The sequence below is a fragment of the Macaca mulatta genome, chromosome 9 (genome assembly GCF_049350105.2).
Source record: "Macaca mulatta isolate MMU2019108-1 chromosome 9, T2T-MMU8v2.0, whole genome shotgun sequence".
NCBI classification, from domain to species: Eukaryota; Metazoa; Chordata; class Mammalia; order Primates; family Cercopithecidae; genus Macaca; species Macaca mulatta.
Window position 1 is genome coordinate 82,527,333 of NC_133414.1, and position 20,431 is coordinate 82,547,763.

The 20,431-nt window shown below is 37.9% G+C and overlaps 1 protein-coding gene across 4 annotated transcripts in view; it reads left to right on the forward strand.

Moving 5' to 3' along the window:
* CTNNA3 (catenin alpha 3) overlaps positions 1-20,431 on the forward strand; it is a 1,846,283-nt gene that overhangs the window by 512,309 nt on the left and 1,313,543 nt on the right. The window lies entirely within an intron of this gene.

Genomic DNA, 20,431 nt, shown 5'->3' on the forward strand with positions numbered 1-20,431 from the left:
CTGCCGTTGCTTTTGGTGTTTTAGGCATGAAGTCTTTGCCCATGCCTACGTCCTGAATGGTAATACCTAGGTTTTCCTCTAGGACTTTTATGGTATTAGGTCTAACATTTAAGTCTCTAATCAATCTTGAATTAATTTTCATATAAGGAGTAAGGAAAGGATCCAGTTTCAGCTTTCTACTTATGGCTAGCCAATTTTCCCAGCACCATTTATTAAATAGGGAATCCTTTCCCCATTTCTTGTTTCTCTCAGGTTTGTCAAAGATCAGATGGCTGTAGATGTGTGGTATTATTTCTGAGGACTCTGTTCTGTTCCATTGGTCTATATCTCTGTTTTGATACCAGTACCATGCTGTTTTGGTTACTGTAGCCTTGTAGTATAGTTTGAAGTCAGGTAGCGTGATGCCTCCAGCTTTGTTCTTTTGACTTAGGATTGTCTTGGAGATGCGGGCTCTTTTTTGGTTCCATATAAACTTTAAAGCAGTTTTTTCCAATTCTGTGAAGAAACTCATTGGTAGCTTGATGGGGATGGCATTGAATCTATAAATAACCTTGGGCAGTATGGCCATTTTCACGATATTGATTCTTCTTCCTATCCATGAGCATGGTATGTTCTTCCATTTGTTTGTGTCCTCTTTTATTTCACTGAGCAGTGGTTTGTAGTTCTCCTTGAAGAGGTCCTTTACATCCCTTGTAAGTTGGATTCCTAGGTATTTTATTCTCTTTGAAGCAATTGTGAATGGAAGTTCATTCCTGATTTGGCTCTCTGTTTGTCTGTTACTGGTGTATAAGAATGCTTGTGATTTTTGCACATTAATTTTGTATCCTGAGACTTTGCTGAAGTTGCTTATCAGCTTAAGGAGATTTTGGGCTGAGACAATGGGGTTTTCTAAATATACAATCATGTCATCTGCAAACAGGGACAATTTGACTTCTTCTTTTCCTAACTGAATGCCCTTGATTTCTTTCTCTTGCCTAATTGCCCTAGCCAGAACTTCCAACACTATGTTGAATAGGAGTGGTGAGAGAGGGCATCCCTGTCTTGTGCCAGTTTTCAAAGGGAATTTTTCCAGTTTTTGCCCATTCAGTATGATATTGGCTGTGGGTTTGTCATAAATAGCTCTTATTATTTTGAGGTACGTTCCATCAATACCGAATTTATTGAGAGTTTTTAGCATGAAGGGCTGTTGAATTTTGTCAAAAGCCTTTTCTGCATCTATTGAGATAATCATGTGGTTCTTGTCTTTGGTTCTGTTTATATGCTGGATTATGTTTATTGATTTGCAAATGTTGAACCAGCCTTGCATCCCAGGGATGAAGCCCACTTGATCATGGTGGATAAGCTTTTTGATGTGTTGCTGAATCCGGTTTGCCAGTATTTTATTGAGGATTTTTGCATCGATGTTCATCAGGGATATTGGTCTAAAATTCTCTTTTTTTGTTGTGTCTCTGCCAGGCTTTGGTATCAGGATGATGTTGGCCTCATAAAATGAGTTAGGGAGGATTCCCTCTTTTTCTATTGATTGGATTAGTTTCAGAAGGAATGGTACCAACTCCTCCTTGTACCTCTGGTAGAATTCAGCTGTGAATCCATCTGGTCCTGGACTTTTTTTGGTTGGTAGGCTATTAATTATTGCCTCAATTTCAGAGTCTGCTATTGGTCTATTCAGGGATTCAACTTCTTCCTGGTTTAGTCTTGGAAGAGTGTAAGTGTCCAGGAAATTATCCATTTCTTCTACGTTTTCCAGTTTATTTGCGTAGAGGTGTTTATGGTATTCTCTGATGGTAGTTTGTATTTCTGTGGGGTCGGTGGTGATATCCCCTTTATCATTTTTAATTGCATCGATTTGATTCTTCTCTCTTTTCTTCTTTATTAGTCTTGCTAGTGGTCTGTCAATTTTGTTGATCTTTTCAAAAAACCAACTCCTAGATTCATTGATTTTTTGGAGAGTTTTTTGTGTCTCTATCTCCTTCAGTTCTGCTCTGATCTTAGTTATTTCTTGCCTTCTGCTAGCTTTCGAATGTGTTTGCTCTTGCTTCTCTAGTTCTTTTAATTGCGATGTTAGAGTGTCAATTTTAGATCTTTCCTGCTTTCTCTTGTGGGCATTTAGTGCTATAAATTTCCCTCTACACACTGCTTTAAATGTGTCTCAGAGATTCTGGTATGTTGTATCTTTGTTCTCATTGGTTTCAAAGAACATCTTTATTTCTGCCTTCATTTCGTTATGTACCCAGTAGTCATTCAGGAGCAGGTTGTTCAGTTTCCATGTAGTTGAGCGGTTTTGATTGAGTTTCTTAGTCCTGAGTTCTAGTTTGATTGCACTGTGGTCTGAGAGAGAGTTTGTTATAATTTCTGTTCTTGTACATTTGCTGAGGAGTGCTTTACTTCCAATTATGTGGTCGATTTTGGAGTAAGTACGATGTGGTGCTGAGAAGAATGTATATTCTGTTGATTTGGGTTGGAGAGTTCTATAGATGTCTATTAGGTTTGCTTGCTGCAGAGATGAGTTCAATTGCTGGATATCCTTGTTAACTTTCTTTCTCGTTGATCTGTCTAATGTTGACAGTGGAGTGTTGAAGTCTCCCATTATTATTGTATGGGAGTCTAATTCTCTTTGTAAGTCTCTAAGGACTTGCTTGATGAATCTGGGTGCTCCTGTATTGGGTGCATATATATTTAGGATAGTTAGCTCTTCCTGTTGAATTGATCCCTTTACCATTATGTAATGGCCTTCTTTGTCTCTTTTGATCTTTGATGGTTTAAAGTCTGTTTTATCAGAGACTAGTATTGCAACCCCCGCTTTTTTTTGTTCTCCATTTGCTTGGTAAATCTTCCTCCATCCCTTTATGTTGAGCCTATGTATGTCTCTGCATGTGAGATGGGTCTCCTGAATACAGCAGACTGATGGGTCTTGACTCTTTATCCAGTTTGACAGTCTGTGTCTTTTAATTGGAGCATTTAGTCCATTTACATTTAAGGTTAAGATTGTTATGTGTGAACTTGATCCTGCCATTATGATATTAACTCGTTATTTTGCTCGTTAGTTGATGCAGTTTCTTCCTAGCCTTGATGGTCTTTACATTTTGGCCTTTTTTTTCAATGGCTGGTACCGGTTGTTCCTTTCCATGTTTAGTGCTTTCTTCAGGGTCTCTTGTAAGGCAGGCCTAGTGGTGACAAAATGTCTAAGCATTTGCTTATCTGTAAAGGATTTTATTTCTCCTTCACTTATGAAACTTAGTTTGGCTGGATATGAAATTCTGGGTTGAAAATTCTTTTCTTTAAGAATGTTGAATATTGGCCCCCACTCTCTTCTGGCTTGGAGAGTTTCTGCCGAGAGATCTGCTGTTAGTCTGATGGGCTTCCCTTTGTGGGTAACCCGACCTTTCTCTTTGGCTGCCCTTAAGATTTTTTCCTTCATTTCAACTTTGGTGAATCTGGCAATTATGTGTCTTGGAGTTGCTCTTCTCGAGGAGTATCTTTGTGGCGTTCTCTGTATTTCCTGGATTTGAATGTTGGCCTGCCCTACTAGGTTGGGGAAGTTCTCCTGGATGATATCCTGAAGAGTGTTTTCCAACTTGGTTCCATTTTCCCCCTCACTTTCAGGCACCCCAATCAGACGTAGATTTGGTCTTTTTACATAATCCCATACTTCTTGCAAGCTTTGTTCATTTCTTTTTCTTCTTTTTTCTTTTGGTTTCTCTTCTTGCTTCATTTCATTCATTTGATCCTCAATCGCAGATACTCTTTCTTCCAGTTGATCGAGTCGGTTACTGAAGCTTGTGCATTTGTCACGTATTTCTCGTGTCATGGTTTTCATCTCTTTCATTTTGTTTATGACCTTCTCTGCATTAATTACTCTAGCCATCAATTCTTCCACTTTTTTTTTCAAGATTTTTAGTTTCTTTGCGCTGGGTACGTAATTCCTCCTTTAGCTCTGAGAAATTTGATGGACTGAAGCCTTCTTCTCTCATCTCGTCAAAGTCATTCTCCGTCCAGCTTTGATCCGTTGCTGGCGATGAGCTGCGCTCCTTTGCTGGGGGAGATGCGCTCTTATTTTTTGAATTTCCAGCTTTTCTGCCCTGCTTTTTCCCCATCTTTGTGGTTTTATCTGCCTCTGGTCTTTGATGATGGTGATGTACTGATGGGGTTTTGGTGTAGGTGTCCTTCCTGTTTGTTAGTTTTCCTTCTAACAGTCAGGACCCTCAGCTGTAGGTCTGTTGGAGATTGCTTGAGGTCCACTCCAGACCCTGTTTGCCTGGGTATCAGCAGCAGAGGCTGCAGAAGATAGAATATTTCTGAACAGCGAGTGTACCTGTCTGATTCTTGCTTTGGAAGCTTCCTCTCAGGGGTGTACTCCACCCTGTGAGGTGTGGGGTGTCAGACTGCCCCTAGTGGGGGATGTCTCCCAGTTAGGCTACTCAGGGGTCAGGGACCCACTTGAGCAGGGAGCCTGTCCCTTCTCAGATCTCAACCTCCGTGTTGGGAGATCCACTGCTCTCTTCAAAGCTGTCAGACAGAGTCGTTTGCATCTGCAGAGGTTTCGGCTGTGTTTGTTATTGCCCTGTCCCCAGAGGTGGAGTCTACAGAGACAGGCAGGTTTCCTTGAGCTGCTGTGAGCTCCACCCAGTTCGAGCTTCCCAGCAGCTTTGTTTACCTACTTAAGCCTCAGCAATGGCGGGCGCCCCTCCCCCAGCCTCGCTGCTGCCTTGCAGCGAGATCGCAGACTGCTGTGCTAGCAATGAGGGAGGCTCCGTGGGTGTGGGACCCTCCCGGCCAGGTGTGGGATATGATCTCCTGGTGTGCCTGTTTGCTTGCAGTATTGGGGTGGGAGTTCCCCGATTTTCCAGGTGTTGTGTGTCTCAGTTCCCCTGGCTAGGAAAAGGGATTCCCTTCCCCCTTGCGCTTCCCAGGTGAGGCAATGCCTCGCCCTGCTTCAGCTCTTGCTGGTCGGGCTGCAGCAGCTGACCAGCACCAATTGTCCGGCACTCCCCAGTGAGATGAACCCAGTACCTCAGTTGAAAATGCAGAAATCACCGGTCTTCTGTGTCGCTCGCGCTGGGAGTTGGAGACTGGAGCTGTTCCTATTCGGCCATCTTGCTCCGCCCCCCTATATAAAAGTTTTAAACCCTGGTTCAAATTCACGTCACTGCAATTCTGACCACTATATCCCCTTTCATTGACAAATAATATTTCATTTTGTGGATATACTGTATTCTGCTTATCTGTTCATCAGCTGATGGACATTGAGGTGGTTTCTACTTTTTGGCTATTATGAAGAATGCTGCTATAAACATTCATGTACAAGTTTTTATGTGGACATATGTTTTCATTTCTCTTGATTACATACTGAAGTGAGGAATTACTTACTGGGTGGTATGATAATTCTATGTATGACTAACATTTTGAGGAACTGCCAGGCTGTTTTCCAAAGTGGCTGTACCATTTTACAGTCAGCCTAGAAATGAGTGAAAGTTTTAATTCCTCCACATCCTTGCCAACAAGTGTTATTGATTATAGGCATTTTTATTATAGCCATCTTAGTGGGTGTGAAGTGGTATCTCACTGTGGTTTTATTTGCATTTCTCTGATGGCTACTGATGTTGAACATCTTTCATGCATTTGTGATCTATTTGTATAGAGATGTCCCTCCATATCTGCTGATTCCACATTCACAGATTCAACCAACAGTGACTTAAAACTACAGTCATCTCTCTGTATACATGAGGGATGAGTTCCAGGACCCTCAGGTATACCCAAATACTCAAGTCTTGAAATCTGCCCTTCGGAACCCATGTATATAAAAAGTTGGCCCTCTGTGGCCCGGCACGGTGGCTCACATCTGTAATCCCAGCACTTTGGGAGGCTGAGGCGAGCAGATCACTAGGTCAAGAGATTGAGACCATCCTGGCTAACATGGTGAAACCCTGTCTCTACTAAAAATATAAAAAATTAGCCAGGTGTGGTGGTGGGCACCTGTAGTCCCAGCTACTCGGGAGGCTGAGGCAAGAGAATGGCATGAACCTGGGAGGTGGAGCTGGCAGTGAACTGAGACCGTGCCACTGCACTCCAGCCTGGGTGACAGAGCGAGTCTCCGTCTCAAAAAAAAAAAAAAAAAAAAAAAAGAAAGTTGGCCCTCTGTATACTTAGATTTCACATCCCACAAATCCTGTATTTTGGATCCATGTTTGGTTGAAAAAAGTCTGTATAAGTGGACCTGTGCAGCTCAAACCCATGCTGTTCAAGGGTCAACTGAATCTGAATAAAAAATAAAAATGCAACAATAGAAATAATACAAATTAAAAATACAGTGTAACAACTATTTACATGGCATTTACATTGTATTAAGTATTGTAAGTACAGCTGGTCCTCCAATAATGTTGTTTCATCCAATGTTGGTACCTAGCAGGGACCACTAACTATGTGAAGTATGCATGTTCTACCCATGTCTGTGTGGGTTTTTTCTGGGTCTCCAGTTTTCTCCCACATCCTATAGATGTGCATGTTAGGTAAACTGGTGAATCTAAATTGTCACAGTATGAGTGAGTGTGGGTATGTGTGTGACTGAACCCTGTGTGCAAGGGAATGGTGTCCTGACCAGGGTTGGTTCCCGCCTTGCACCTGGAGCTGCTGTGATAGACTCTGTCACCTGCCACCTCTAATGAAAATAATTGGGTAATCTTTCTTAAATGTATGTGCGGCTCACATTTATTTCAATGTTTCATATTACAAATGTTTTGGTCTTTATTTACAAGCTCAGTAATACATGCAGTAGAAAGTTAACCCTTGTTTATATCAATTAACCTATGGTAAATTGATTTTGTTACATTGTTTTGCTTAAAGTCACAGTTCCCAAGAATCGATCAACAATGTTAAGTGAGAATTTACTGTAATCTAGAGATTATTTAAAGCATATGATAGGATATGATACTATGTAAATACTATGCCATTTTATGTTAAGAACTTGAATATAATAGATTTTGGTTTCCATGAGGGTCCTGGAACCAACCCCCTGTGGGTACTGTGGGATGACTGTATTGTCTTTGGAGTAATGTCTATGTAGACTCTTTGCCCATTTTTTAATTGAGTAATTGTTTTATTAGAGTTTTTATAGCTCTTTATATATTCCAGATATATGACACATCATATATACAATTTGCAAAAATTTTCTATTATTTTGTATATTGTCTTTTTACTTTATATACTCTTTGATGAGCAAAATTTTTTAGTTTTCATGAAATTTGATTTGTCTATTTTTTTCTTTTGCTGTTTGTGTTTTTGTTGTCATATCTAATAAATTACCATCTAATCGAAAATCACAAAGATTTACTCCTATGTTTTCTTCTAAATGTTTTATAGTTTTAGCTCTTATATTAAAACCCATTTATTCCTGAGGTTGCAATTTTTTGAATTTTTGCAATCAGACCTGGGCAATGACCTTGAGCAGTAGGACATAAATAACTCCCACATGCTTAGCATTCCAATAATGGAACACGAGGCATAAATAGGTTGACATAGGCATAAATGGTCTATGATTCATTTTGTTAATTTTCTGTTTGGTGTGAGGTAAGAGTCCAGCTTTGTTCTTTTGCATGTATATATCCAATTGTTGTCCAGGTGTGGTGGGCTCATGCCTGTAATTCCCGCACTTCAGGAGGCCGAGGCAAGCAGATTGCTTGAGCCCAGGAGTTTGCGACCAGCCTAGCATGGTGAAACCCCGTCTGTCTACCAAAACAAAAGCAAAAACTAACCAAGTGTAGTGGTGCATGCCTGTAGTCCCAGCTCTTTGGGGGGCTGAAGTGGAGAATAACCTAAGCCCAGAATGTCCCAGGCTACAGTGAGCCAAGATTGTGCCACTGCACTCTAGCCTGGGTGACTAAGTGAGATCCTGTCTCAAAACAAACAAACAAAAACAAAAACAAAAAAAAACAAGAAAAAAATCCAGTTGCCGCAGCACCATTTGTTGAAATGATTGTCCTTTTTTTTTTTTTTTTTTTTTTTTTTTTTTTTTTGGACACAGGGTCTCACTCTTGCCCATGCTGGAGTGCAGTGGCATAATCAGGGCTCTCTGCAGTTTCAACCCCCAGAAGCTCAGGTGGTCCTCCTGCTACCTACCACCCCCACTTCATCCCCAAGTAGCTAGGACTACAGGCATGTGTCACCACACCCAACTAATTTTTGTATTTTTAATTAAGATGCGGTTTTGCCATGTTGCCCAGGTTGGTTTTGAACTCCTGGACTCAAGCGATCCACCTGCCGTGAGCTTCCCAAAGTTTTGGGATTATAGGTGTGAACCACTGCGTGAAGCCTGAAAAGACTATTCTTTCTCTATTGAGTTGTCATGGTACCCTTGTTGAAAATCAATTGACAATAAATTGAAAGATTTAACTTTGGACTCTGATGTCTATTACATTGATCTATATGTCTGTCTTTATGATTGTAACACACTGTCTTATAGTTTTGTAGTAGGTTTTGAAACTGGGAATTCTTTTTAAAAGAATTATTAATGTTTAATTGATATGTATGTATAGTAGTTGTACATATTTATGGAGTACAGGTGGTATTTTGATACAAGCATGTAATGTGTAATGATCAAGTTAGGGGAATTCCTCCAACATTGCTCTTTGTTTCAAGATAACTTTGGCCATTCTGAGTTCCTTACATTTTCATATGAATTTTAGGATTGTTTGTCAACTTCTGCAAAAACACACTTGGAATTTTGATAGAAATTACATTAAATTTATAGTTCAATTTGGGGGATAATGTCATCATAAAAATATTGTTTTCTAATCCATGACATGAAATGTCTTTAAATTTATTTATGTCTTAACTAATTCATTTCAATGATATTTTGCAGTTTTCAGTATACTCATCTTGTATTTCTTTTGTTAAATTTTCTACTACGTTTTTTATGTTTTGATGCTATTTAAGTGAAATTGTTTTCTTAATTTCAATTTGAGATTTTTCACTGCAAGGGTCTATAGGTACGACTGATTTTGCATATTGATCTTACCTTTTGTGAACTATACCAATCTTATTTATTAGCTCTACTGTTTTCAGCAGGAAGTGTACTCCTTAGGATTTTTAACACACAGATTATAGCATCTGCAAAGAGAGGTAGTTTTATTTATCGTTTTCTAATATATATACCTTTTATATCTTTGATTTTCTTAATTATTTGACTAGAACTTCTAGCGCAATGATGGATAGAACTAGTGAAAGGGGACATCCTTGTCTAGTTTTTGATTTTAAGGAGGAAAGCATTAAGTCTTTCACTATTAATTATGATTTTAGCTGTGGTTGAAGATTTATTTATTTATGTATTTCTTACTGAAATTGACTGTCTCTGAGTATGCATTACTTACACATCCAATAGTGAATAAAAATGAGAATGAAAGTACCACTAACATTGAGATAGCAAAAGCTAGAGAACCTTGAGGAACATAGCTGGACAATTGGACAACTGGTGAGGTCCTGCCATTTTCCATGTATATTCTGCTTATAAAAGAGATGAGATTGATGAGAGCTGAATCTTCCTAGAAAGCAATTTTTCCCTATTTAATATAGGAACAGTTGTACTCTAGTAACTTATCATTTAAAGATCCATGTCTCATACCTTTAAGTGTCCCATGAATTTGGGTAATGCTCAAAATTTACTGTTGAACTGTAGTAACTCTGAATCATTTATGTGGCAATCATTTATTTGGGCTTGAATTATCATTGCTGTAAATTTATAAGATATTCCATAATGTTTAGTAGCAAAGGTAGCCTTATGCTTCATTTGTACTATGAGGGCTGCTGTGATATGTTTAGTCATAAAGTCATCTTGATGGTGATAAAGAAACCAAAGGGCTCTTGCTAACTCTGGTATGCTATATGGAATGAATTTTTGAATGGTTTATTTCTACATTAGAGGCAAACACCAACCTTCTGGGGTTGTCCACATTCCAGCATCTTGCATCTGTTGTATTTATGATAGAAACAGGAGAGGAAAAAAAGAGTATTTAGTCATCTGCTGATTCCATTTGGTGCTAAACACATACTTCTCTCTAGAGTGCAAGAATGCTAATTTATTTTATGTACCAGGGTGGATTGAAGCCATTCCTAGAGACATGAATATTTAAATTGGCAACAACTAAAACAGTGAATACTCTGCATATAGATGATTCATGCTCTGTATACAGTTCTTGAGTAAGGCAAAATCGTTGTTAATTAGGGATCTGGATTTTAAATACAACTTGCCATCTAACTGGCAGTCATACACAGTTGACCTTTCAACAGCAGCCATTATGTTTTGGGTTCAGAAGCTTGCTATATGAATTCTGGCAAACGTGAAAGATGACCTAAGTAGAATACACAACCAAATCCTAAGATATGCAAGTGAATGTTCTAAGATTTGCCTCTAGAATGAGAGCTAAAAGGGCACAGGAAGTTTATACTATTTCTATGCCCTTTTTCTGTCTTCCCTGTTATAACTAGATAATTCTCTGGTATTTTATTGCCATATGATAGGATAACTTTTTGCATGTGTGATCAGTAAAATGTGTCAAATTAATTGAAAATTCTTAATTTGGGTTGCTGTTCATTCATTCATGAAGTAAATATTTATCACCTCTTATGTACCTTTATGGAGCTTACATTCCACTGGAGAAGACAGAAAACAAACATGATAAATAAATGTAGTATATATTAGTGACAAATAGTACAGAGAAAATAAAACAAGGAAGGGAAATATGGCATATTGAGGTTGGAATTGTTGATTGAACTTTTAGACAGGGTGACTGGGGAGGTCTCACTGAAAAGTTTATTTTTGAGGAAATATTTGAAAGAAGTTAGGGAGTCACGGATCTAGAAGAGCATGCCAGCCATGGGAAGACCTAATGTAGGGATGTCCCAGGCTTCTTGGATAAGCAGCAAGGAGGTCCATGGAGCTGGCCAGGGTAAGCAAGGAGAGTACTGGGAGTGGGGTCACAGAAATACATAGGATGGTCTGAGCCAAGCAGTGACATGGTAAGTTGGAGAGGTAGTAAGAGGTCACGTTTTTCATAAATGAAGGTAAAACTGATGGGATTTTCTGACAAACTGGATGTGGGATATGAGAGAAGGGGAGAAGCTTAAAGATAACAACAAAGTGTTTGGCACTGGCAATGAGAAGAATTGCTGTTAACTGAACTGTTAAATATCGTAAGAATAGTGGGCTGAGGGGCACTATCAGGAGCTCCAATTTTGATACAGAATGTCTGAGATGCCTACTAGCAAGCCAACTGACTTTCATACCGGTTTTCTGGGCTAGCTTCTCCCTGGTACATTTAGAAATGTGCATCTTCCTCTCTCTGAAGCATTTCTTAAGCTTTTCATGCTTTTCCTTATAATTCCTATGGTAATTATTATCTATTTCACCAATTTTAGCCAAATTTATTATTTTAGCATATCATTATCTAACAATTTCTGGAGAACAAAGGACTGCAGAGCTGGGTACTCGATTTTACTTGGTATTTCTATTTCCTCACAGCTCTAAGCACAATTCCACTATATAAATACTTGTTGAAATCAATTTTTCGGAATACCCCAAATTTAGCAACATTATTAACCTAAGTTACCTCTGTTTTCCTTGATCAGATGAATCTAGTTATTGGTTAATATAGGGAGCACTAATTTAACTTTCTGAACGGCATGTCAAGTGTGAGACATCTTTATCTGCATTCTGCTCAGTCTTGTTTCTGTTGGGGAATGTGTTAGAAATTAGGTATATTTTAGAACATCCTGAGAGTCAAAGCCATAGGCTCTGAAAGACACACCTTCTTATAAGTGATAAAAACAGTCGTCACTGGTTTTTTTAAAAGAGGCTTAGGCCAGAACGCTTTGAAGACTAGTTCATAAACAAATCTAGTTAGCCTAGTCAGGGACAATGAAAAAACACTTCAATTCTAGACTGAGCATATCTGAGCTTTTTTGCAGTTGTGATTTCCTTTTACAAAACTGAAATTTTTATTTCATGGAAAAGTAAATTATTTTATGGCAGTGACCCTCAAGGTTTTTTCATTACTTTAAAGTGGTGAGAGGTGTTATTCACTCATTGGTTACTCTCAGCTAGTTCCTATGCAAGGCCTAGGGGATGGAAGAATTAAGACATCATTTTTGCCTCAGCAGGAACTCATAATTTGGTGAGAGACACAGATATGTCAACAAATAGTTACAGCAAAGGATAATAGTTTAAAATATCTGCTAGACTAGTGCCCTGTAAAGGGGGCACATGAATGAAGTCTGTGTGTGATAGAATGTAAGAATCCACGATGACTTAAAAGATGAATAGTCATTTCCTAGGGGGTTGCAGGGGAGACTAGAACATAGCTTGTGCAAAGGCATCAGTGGAACCTCATGTGATTCTGTGTGGCTGGAGAAAAGAGTGACTGTTATGGGAGTAGAAGGAAGTAAGACTAGAGAGAGAAGCCAGAGAAGCATGCTTGTCTATAACAAAAAATATGAGTTTTTAAATTTGTGGATTAACCATCACTAGAAAGTTTCAAATTGGAGGAGTGACGACCAGATTTAAGTTTTAAAGAGTTTCCTCTGATGGTATTACAGAGAAGAGATTGGTCAAAAAGTTCTGTCTTATTAAATATTTCTGTAGTCTCTCCTCTCCCTTGTGTTTACAAGCACTTCCTTAATTTTATCCCTAATCATTTCTCCTCTAGAGTAGTGCTACTAGTGAGGACCAGAGCAAGGGTGTATATTGGAGAAATAGTTAATGAGTATAATAATAGACCTTACCTAATGGTGGGGGTTGGGGGGTTAGAAAAGTCGTGAATATTCCTCATGTTTCTTTTTCATCAGCTGAATATTAGGACCATGCAGATGGAATGCTGGAGAGAAACGTATGGGGAGCGGGAGTGTAGGAAACACAATGGGTTCAACTTTGGACATGTTTGAGACTCAACTTGACATATGCAGCTGGAACTTAGAAGAGAGATAAACACCTCTCAGTTTAAATTTAGGTTGCTGTCATCTAAGAAAATGGGGGAAATATTGTAAAGAGGGAATATGGCTAATAGTTTGTTGCATAGAGAGACATCAAATAAGAAAATGCTGGAAAAGTCTTTGGCATTAAATCATTTCACTTCATTAATACCCTAAATGGTAGGAATTATTCACATTTTGTAGCTGAAGTAAGGTTAATTATTCTACCTGAAATCTCCTGCTATTGGAGTGTTTTTGCATTGGGTTTCTAACCTCAAAGCTTATGTTATTTCCATTAAAATGAGGCAGACTTCCTGCCTTAGAGTTGCTCCTCATTCAGGCCTTTTGGCTTATTGTAGGCTCATCAGGCCCAGGGACATGCATTTGCTATATTTCCGAGGTCTTCCAAGGTCAGGCACATATATTGCATGACCTTGGCGACTGCATTAATAAGGCTCACCGAAACATCTGTGCTAGTACATTAGATTCAGGGATTTTTTTGGTTTGGCCAATTGGATCTGAATGTGTTTAAATCGGGGCAGATACGGTATAGTGTGCCAAGGCCTCACCATTCCCTATTTACTTTCATCTGCCCTATTCATGCTTCCTGCTTAAACATTTGTTTGTAGTTTTAGCTTTAAAGTCACACCTTATAGCAGACATTTCAAGCTATTTGAATTAAACTAAAAAGTAAAACACTTTTTCCTCTGGGAAAATCAACCATTAATCTACAAATGTGCCATATTTAGAATGTTTCCTTTATCAAAGTTAGATTGAAATATTCAAGATGATACTTATTAGTTTCATTCTTTCTCTACATATCTGACTTACATTTTTGAGCATTCTAAATGACCTTACGGGCCACACTTTAATTTTTAATCTTGTAGTTTTGACCTGAGGTTTTTGTATCAGCCTTGTTCTAAAACTAAATTAAGGAAAATGTTTCTAATCTTAGTTGTATTAGTTACAACAATTCTTTGTCAGGAAGATATGCCTGAAATATATATTCTCTGTTGGGTCACCACAGATGGGCGGAGTTAAAGGAAAGTTTTTTGACAGATTTTAGGAGCAGATGGTGGGAGCTACTGACAACAAATAGAAATAGTGTTGAGTAGAAAGAGTGTTGAGACAGGAGCCAGTCTTGTGGATCCTATTTCTAGTGGGGCCATTAAATGAGAAAGTGATTAGAGAGTACTTGAATATAGGAAGCATCACAGCTGCTTGGTAAATGTTGGCTTTTTGAAAAAAGTCACCATCACCACTTTTTATTAATTTGTGTGTGCCTTTTGACAAATGTCCATTTCTTCTTTCGACAACAAGGGATACCACTTTTTATGATTTCTTATAGAACTCCTTGTGGAAGAATGGCTGGAAATATGTTGAACAGAATAAATCACTACACAAATGTAATGAATTATTAACTAGGAAGTCGGGTCAACATCCCTGGGCTTGGATCATATTTGATCTAAGTGATGCTATTTGCTCTTTGAGATACACCATAACATTCAGAAAACAAGTGGTCTATTTCTCACAAGTGAGTCATGAAAACTTCATAGGAAGGAATTGTAAGGATAACAATATTTATTGATTTTTGACTAAACTAAAAAATTCAACTTTACTAATTGTTAATTATGCTTTAGAGGGAAAATTTTCTGACCTACAGATTTTATTTTATTTTTTAAACAGTCTCACTCTGTCACCCAGGCTACAGGGCAGTGGCATGATCTTGGCTTACAGCAACCTCTGTCTCCAAGGTTCAAGTGATTCTTATGCCTCAGCCTCCCGAGTAGCTAGGATTACAGGTGCACACCACCATGCCCAGTTAATTTTTGTATTTTTTAAAGTAGAGATGGGGTTTCACCATATTGGCCAGGCTGGTCTCGAACTCCTGACCTCAGGTGATCCAACTGCCTCAGCCTCCCAAAGTGCTGGGATTGTAGCAGGCGTGAGCCATTACCCCTGGCCTTGACCTATGGATATTTGACTCTTCTTGATAGATTAAATGATGAAACATATGCACCAATGGAAAGGATGCATGAAGTACAGCCACTGAATTTTGCTAAAATAGCCCATAACTTTTCTGTTTTTCTGTTTATTCCTTTTACTTTTTAATCATGTGGTAGATGGCTTCAGATATTATTTATTTTGAGGTATAAATTCCAGGCAAACAATAGACAAATGTAATACATATTGTATTTGCTTCAGATGAATAGGAAATGAACATAGTGCATTTTGAACTTTACACACACACACACACACCCCCCTACATTTTCTTGACTGACACAGTAGTCTGCATTAGAATTAAGTGATAATGTTTTCTTCAGAGGTTTCTTTGGAGTTGTTAATATTCACCTTGGTGTATTTCAGTTATCGAAGGTATGCATTAATGACCCAGAATGCACACCTTGGGAAATGTCTTAATACTATTATTATATGGTTTCTCAGTTTCCCATTTGAACTTGAAGAATTCTTTTATTTTCTTTTTTTATTGAATCTGTCCTATTTCTATGAAATGAGAAATGGGAAATAAGGATAGAAAAGCAGTAAAGGGCTCTCTCTGCTCCTTAATGATGCTTTTATTGTAAAATCTTGCATTTTTTTAATTTTAAGTTTTCTTCTCAAAACTTTGTTTTCCTGAAGCCTACTGTTGTTTCACCATCTTATACCCTTCAGCTCAGTTAAGACTAAGTTTCCATTTCCTAATTTAGGTTGGCCAAACATTAAATTAGCAGGTGTTTGTGTTATTTTGTTTCCTAATAGAACATGAAGCTGCCCAATGACCAGTGAAGCAATTGGTATGCAGCATCTTGGCAGAGAGAAGACTGGAGACAGAAGCCAACCCATAATGGAATCCAAATAGCAAAGTATACATGGGCTTGTCTGCTGCACATCTTAATCTTAAACAAACAAAACCTCTCTTTATAAGCTCCCTTTCCTTCCCTTACCAGAGTGGTTTTTTACCAGCTTCAGAAACCTCATTTAAACACCTGGAAGAGAAACTCAGTAATTTGCATGTAGTTCTGCTTTGTTGAGCAGAGTATATGCGGAGCTATTCCATGTGGGCAGGAATGTAGCTTCATAAGGAAGTTTTCTTTAATTCTCAGAAATGCAGTTTTGTCCAACGGTTCATGGAATCAACTGCTGTGAAAGTCTCTTAGGTTTGCTTTTTCTGATGGTCAGGCTACAGGAGCTTTCTCTTCTTATTTTTATATTTCAAACATTTTTTTTTCTTTTTTAAAAATATGAGCCCTCAAAGTGGATACAGGATTCTTATAGATGGACAGAATATTCAATTTTCTCATTCTTCCCTTAATGACATGGGTAATATGACACCATAGCCAGTCCATAGCTAGTTTATACCAGTGTCCTTTGCCAAAAGAAGGCTCACTCTATGGATATTGGCTTTACTTTTTGTTTTTCGTTTCCTTGATTTTATGTGAACTTTTTTTATTATTATTAAAGTACAATATACATTCAGAAAAATGCACAGTGCAAAATGAACAGTTCAATGAATTTTTCCAAACTAAACACATCAGTGTAACTAGCACCCAGGACAAGAAAACTACCGGAAACTGAAAGATTCCTCCTCCCTGTCTAGTCTCTAATCACCCCCTCAAGAATAACCACTATTCTTATTTTTAAAATGGTAGGTTACTTTTGCCTGAGTATGAACTTCACATAGATGGAATTAAACAATACATACTCTTTTATGTCTTCCTTTTTTTTCGTGCCATATTTCATGTTGTCGTGTGTAGCTATGTTTTGTTCATTTTCATTACTCTGGGCTGTGTCCAGGTCTGGACTATTACAGACAGTGCTGGTATGGAACATTTTTGCCTGTGTCTTTAGATGGACATAGGAACATATTTCCATATGTGTGTATCCTCTCCTAGGAATGAAATAGCTGGGGAACAGGACATGCATATACTCAGCTTCAGTAAAAACTATCAAACAGTTTTCCAAAGTAGTTGTACCAATGACTTCACTAACACTTAATGTGAAGATAGGTACAGTTTAATTTCGCTCTTCAGCTTTCTGTGGCATTGCTATGCATAAATTTATTCCAACTCTCTGGATTAAAGTATATTTTCCACATGTTTTATTTCTTGGAGTAATCATATCTATCCCCTTTTGAGCATATTAACTTCCTCTGGCTTAATTCTTATTCATTTGTCTGTTTCCTTAACAAAAATTTATTAAACTCCTAATATGTGCTATATACTACTAGATAATGAAATATAAAATAAGTAAGCCATAGTACTTCTATTCAAGAGAATTATAATGAAGTAGTGGAGACAGAAGTGTGAACAGATATAATTTCTTCTACTCAAATCTTAAAAGCGACTTCTATGACCTAGCATCTCCAGATTTAAGTAAAGAAGCCCATTAACAAGTTATCAAGTTCATTCATGATTTATAGATGTTTTTATCATGTGTTTTCCAATATAAATTTCCCCCTTTCAAGGTGAACGGACCTCATATTTTTAAGCTTTCCAGAAACATAAGTCATTCTGTTCAAAATTGCTTTTAAAGAAAAATCTTTTGTTATCTTAAGGTATGATGACTATGATTACCCACAGTAGTTTAGATTCTAAACTCTGTAATCTGCATGGTTTGCCGGCCTATTTAAAAATACTTTTAATTGAAAAATTTTTTTGAATTCAGTATTTGCTGATACCCTTCTTGCTAATATAAATATATATTTGGCCTTTGGGGCTAGCACGTAAAATTACTGGGTTGATATCCTCAAGGAACAATTTACAATGACTCCTAGATTCTTCTCCTTATTGTAATATTCACCCTTGGTGCAGGTCTTGTAGCCTTCACACGCATGGCTTTAGCTCCCAACTGTGAGCCGGTGGTTCACATATCTCTATTTGTGGCCCAGACTCTCCTCTGAATTCTAGATTCATGTGTATTGTATTTTCATTTGGATCTTGTGCTGGTATGTTACATTTGGCAGATGACAAAATGTACTGAACCTTTTTCTTCCAAGCACATTCTTCTCTCTGTATTCTCATTGTGGTGAATGCATCACTACTTACACAATTGCTGAAACAATTCTCTAGATGCTTTCAAATACCTCCTCTTCCCCACTCCCATCTAGATACACCAAAGTCCTACCATTTGTACCTCCTAAAAATTTCCTGGATCCATCTCACTATAGCCTAGCAATAGTGTTCAGGCGCTCATTGTCTCTTTCCCAGACCTGGATTATTGCCTGGTCTCCCTGACTGCAATTTCATTCTCTCCAATCCACTCAAAAACCCATTGCCAGAGCAATCTTTGTAAATACACATCTGAGCTTGTTGCTTTTGGAGTTCTTTAGCAGAGCATGTGAAATGTCTCTTGCCTGCCTTTCCTGCTGGATTCATCACCATTCATGCTTAGGTTTCCTGAATTTGTCATATCACCTGCAGTAACCTGCATGTTCCTCACCTTTTCTTGCTTCAGGCCTTTTCACATGCTCTTTTGTTCTGCATTGCTCATAGGGATAACTTCTTTTTTTTTCTATTATACTTAGGCAATGTTTGAATTTTTTAATTTTAATTAAAAAATTTGCATAAGTTATTGGGGAACAGGTGGTGTTTGGTTACATGAGTAAGTTATTTAGTGGTGACTTGTGAAATTTCGGTGCACCCATCATCTGAGCAGTATACACTGCACTGTATTTGTAGTCTTTTATCCCTTCCCCCAATTCCACACCTCCCCACCCCAAGTCCCCAAAGTCCATTGTGTCATTCTTATGCCTTTGTGTCCTCATAGCTTAGCTCCCACGTATCAGTGAGAACATATGATGTTTGGTTTCCGTTCCTGAGTTACTTCACTTAGAATAATAGTGTCCAGTCTCATCCAGGTCACTGCAAATGCTATTAATTCATTCCTTTTTATGGCTGAGTAGTATTCTATTGTATATATACACCACAGTTTCTTTATCCACTCCTTGATTGATGGGCATTTGGGTTGGTTCCATGATTTTCCAATTGTGAATTGTCCTGCTGTAAACATATGTGTACAAGTATCTTTTTCATGTAATGACTTCTTTTCCGCTGGGTAGATACCTAGTAGTGGGATTGCTGGATCAAATGGTAGTTCTACCTTTAGTTCTTTAAGGAATCTCCACACTGTTTTCCATAGTGGCTGTACTAGTTTACATTCCCACCAGCAGTGTAGAAGTGTTCCCTGATCCCTGCATCTATGCCAACATCTACTGCTTTTTGTTTTTGTTTTTGTTTTTGATTATGGCCATTTTCTTGCAGGAGTAAGGTGGTATTGCCTTGTGGTTTTGATTTGCATTTCCCTGATCATTAGTGATGTTGTGCATTTTTTCATATGTTTGTTGGCCATTTGTATATCTTCTTTTGAGAATTTTCTATTCAAGTCCTTAGCCCACTTTTTGATGGGATTGTTTATTATTTTTCTTATTGATTTGTTTGAGTTCATTGTAGATTCTGGATATTAGTCCTTTGTCAGATTACAGATTGTGAAGATTTTCTCCCATTCTGTGGGTTGTCTATTCTGCTCACTGTTCCTTTTGCCATGCAAAAGCTCTTTAGTTTAATTAAGTCCCAACTATTTATCTTTGCATTTGATTTTGGGTTCTTGGTCATGAAATCCTTGCCTAAGCCAATGTCTAGAAGGGGTTTTCCAATGTTATCTTCTAGAATTTTTACAATTTCAGGTCTTAGATTTAAATCCTTAATCCATCTTGAGTTGATTTTTGTGTAAGGTGAGAGATGAGGACTCAGTTTCATTCTCCTACATGTGGATCTTGAGTTGATTTTTGTGTAAGGTGAGAGATGAGGACTCAGTTTCATTCTCCTACATGTGGCTAGTCAGTTATCCCAGCACCATTTGTTGAAAAGGGTATCCTTTCCTCACTTTGTGTTTTTGTCTGCTTTGTCAAAGATCAGTTGGCCTAAGTATTTGGGTTTATTTCTGGGTTCTCTATTCTGTTCCATTGGTCTATGTGCCTATTTTTATACCAGTAAGTACCACACTGTTTTCATGTCTATGGCCTTATAGTATAGTTTGAAACCAGGTAGTGTGATGCCTCCAGATTTGTTCTTTTTGCTTAGTCTTGCTTTGGCTATGCAGGCTCTTTTTTGGTTCCATATGAATTTTAGAATTACTTTTTCTATTCTTGTGAAGAATGATGGTAGTATTTTGATGGGGATTGCATTAAATTTGTAGATTGCTTTTGGCAGTATGGTTATTTTCACAACATTGATTCTACCCATCCATGAGCATGGGATGTGTTTCCATTTGTTTCGTTTGTGATTTCTTTCAGCAGTGTTTTGTAGTTTTCCTTGCAGAGGTCTTTCGACTCCTTTGTTAGGTATATTCCTAGGTATTTTATTTTATTTATTTATTTATTTTTTGCAGCTATTGTAAAAGGGGTTGAGTTATTGATTTGATTCTCCACTTGGTCACTGTTGGTGTATAGAAGAACTACTGATTTGTGTATATTAATCTT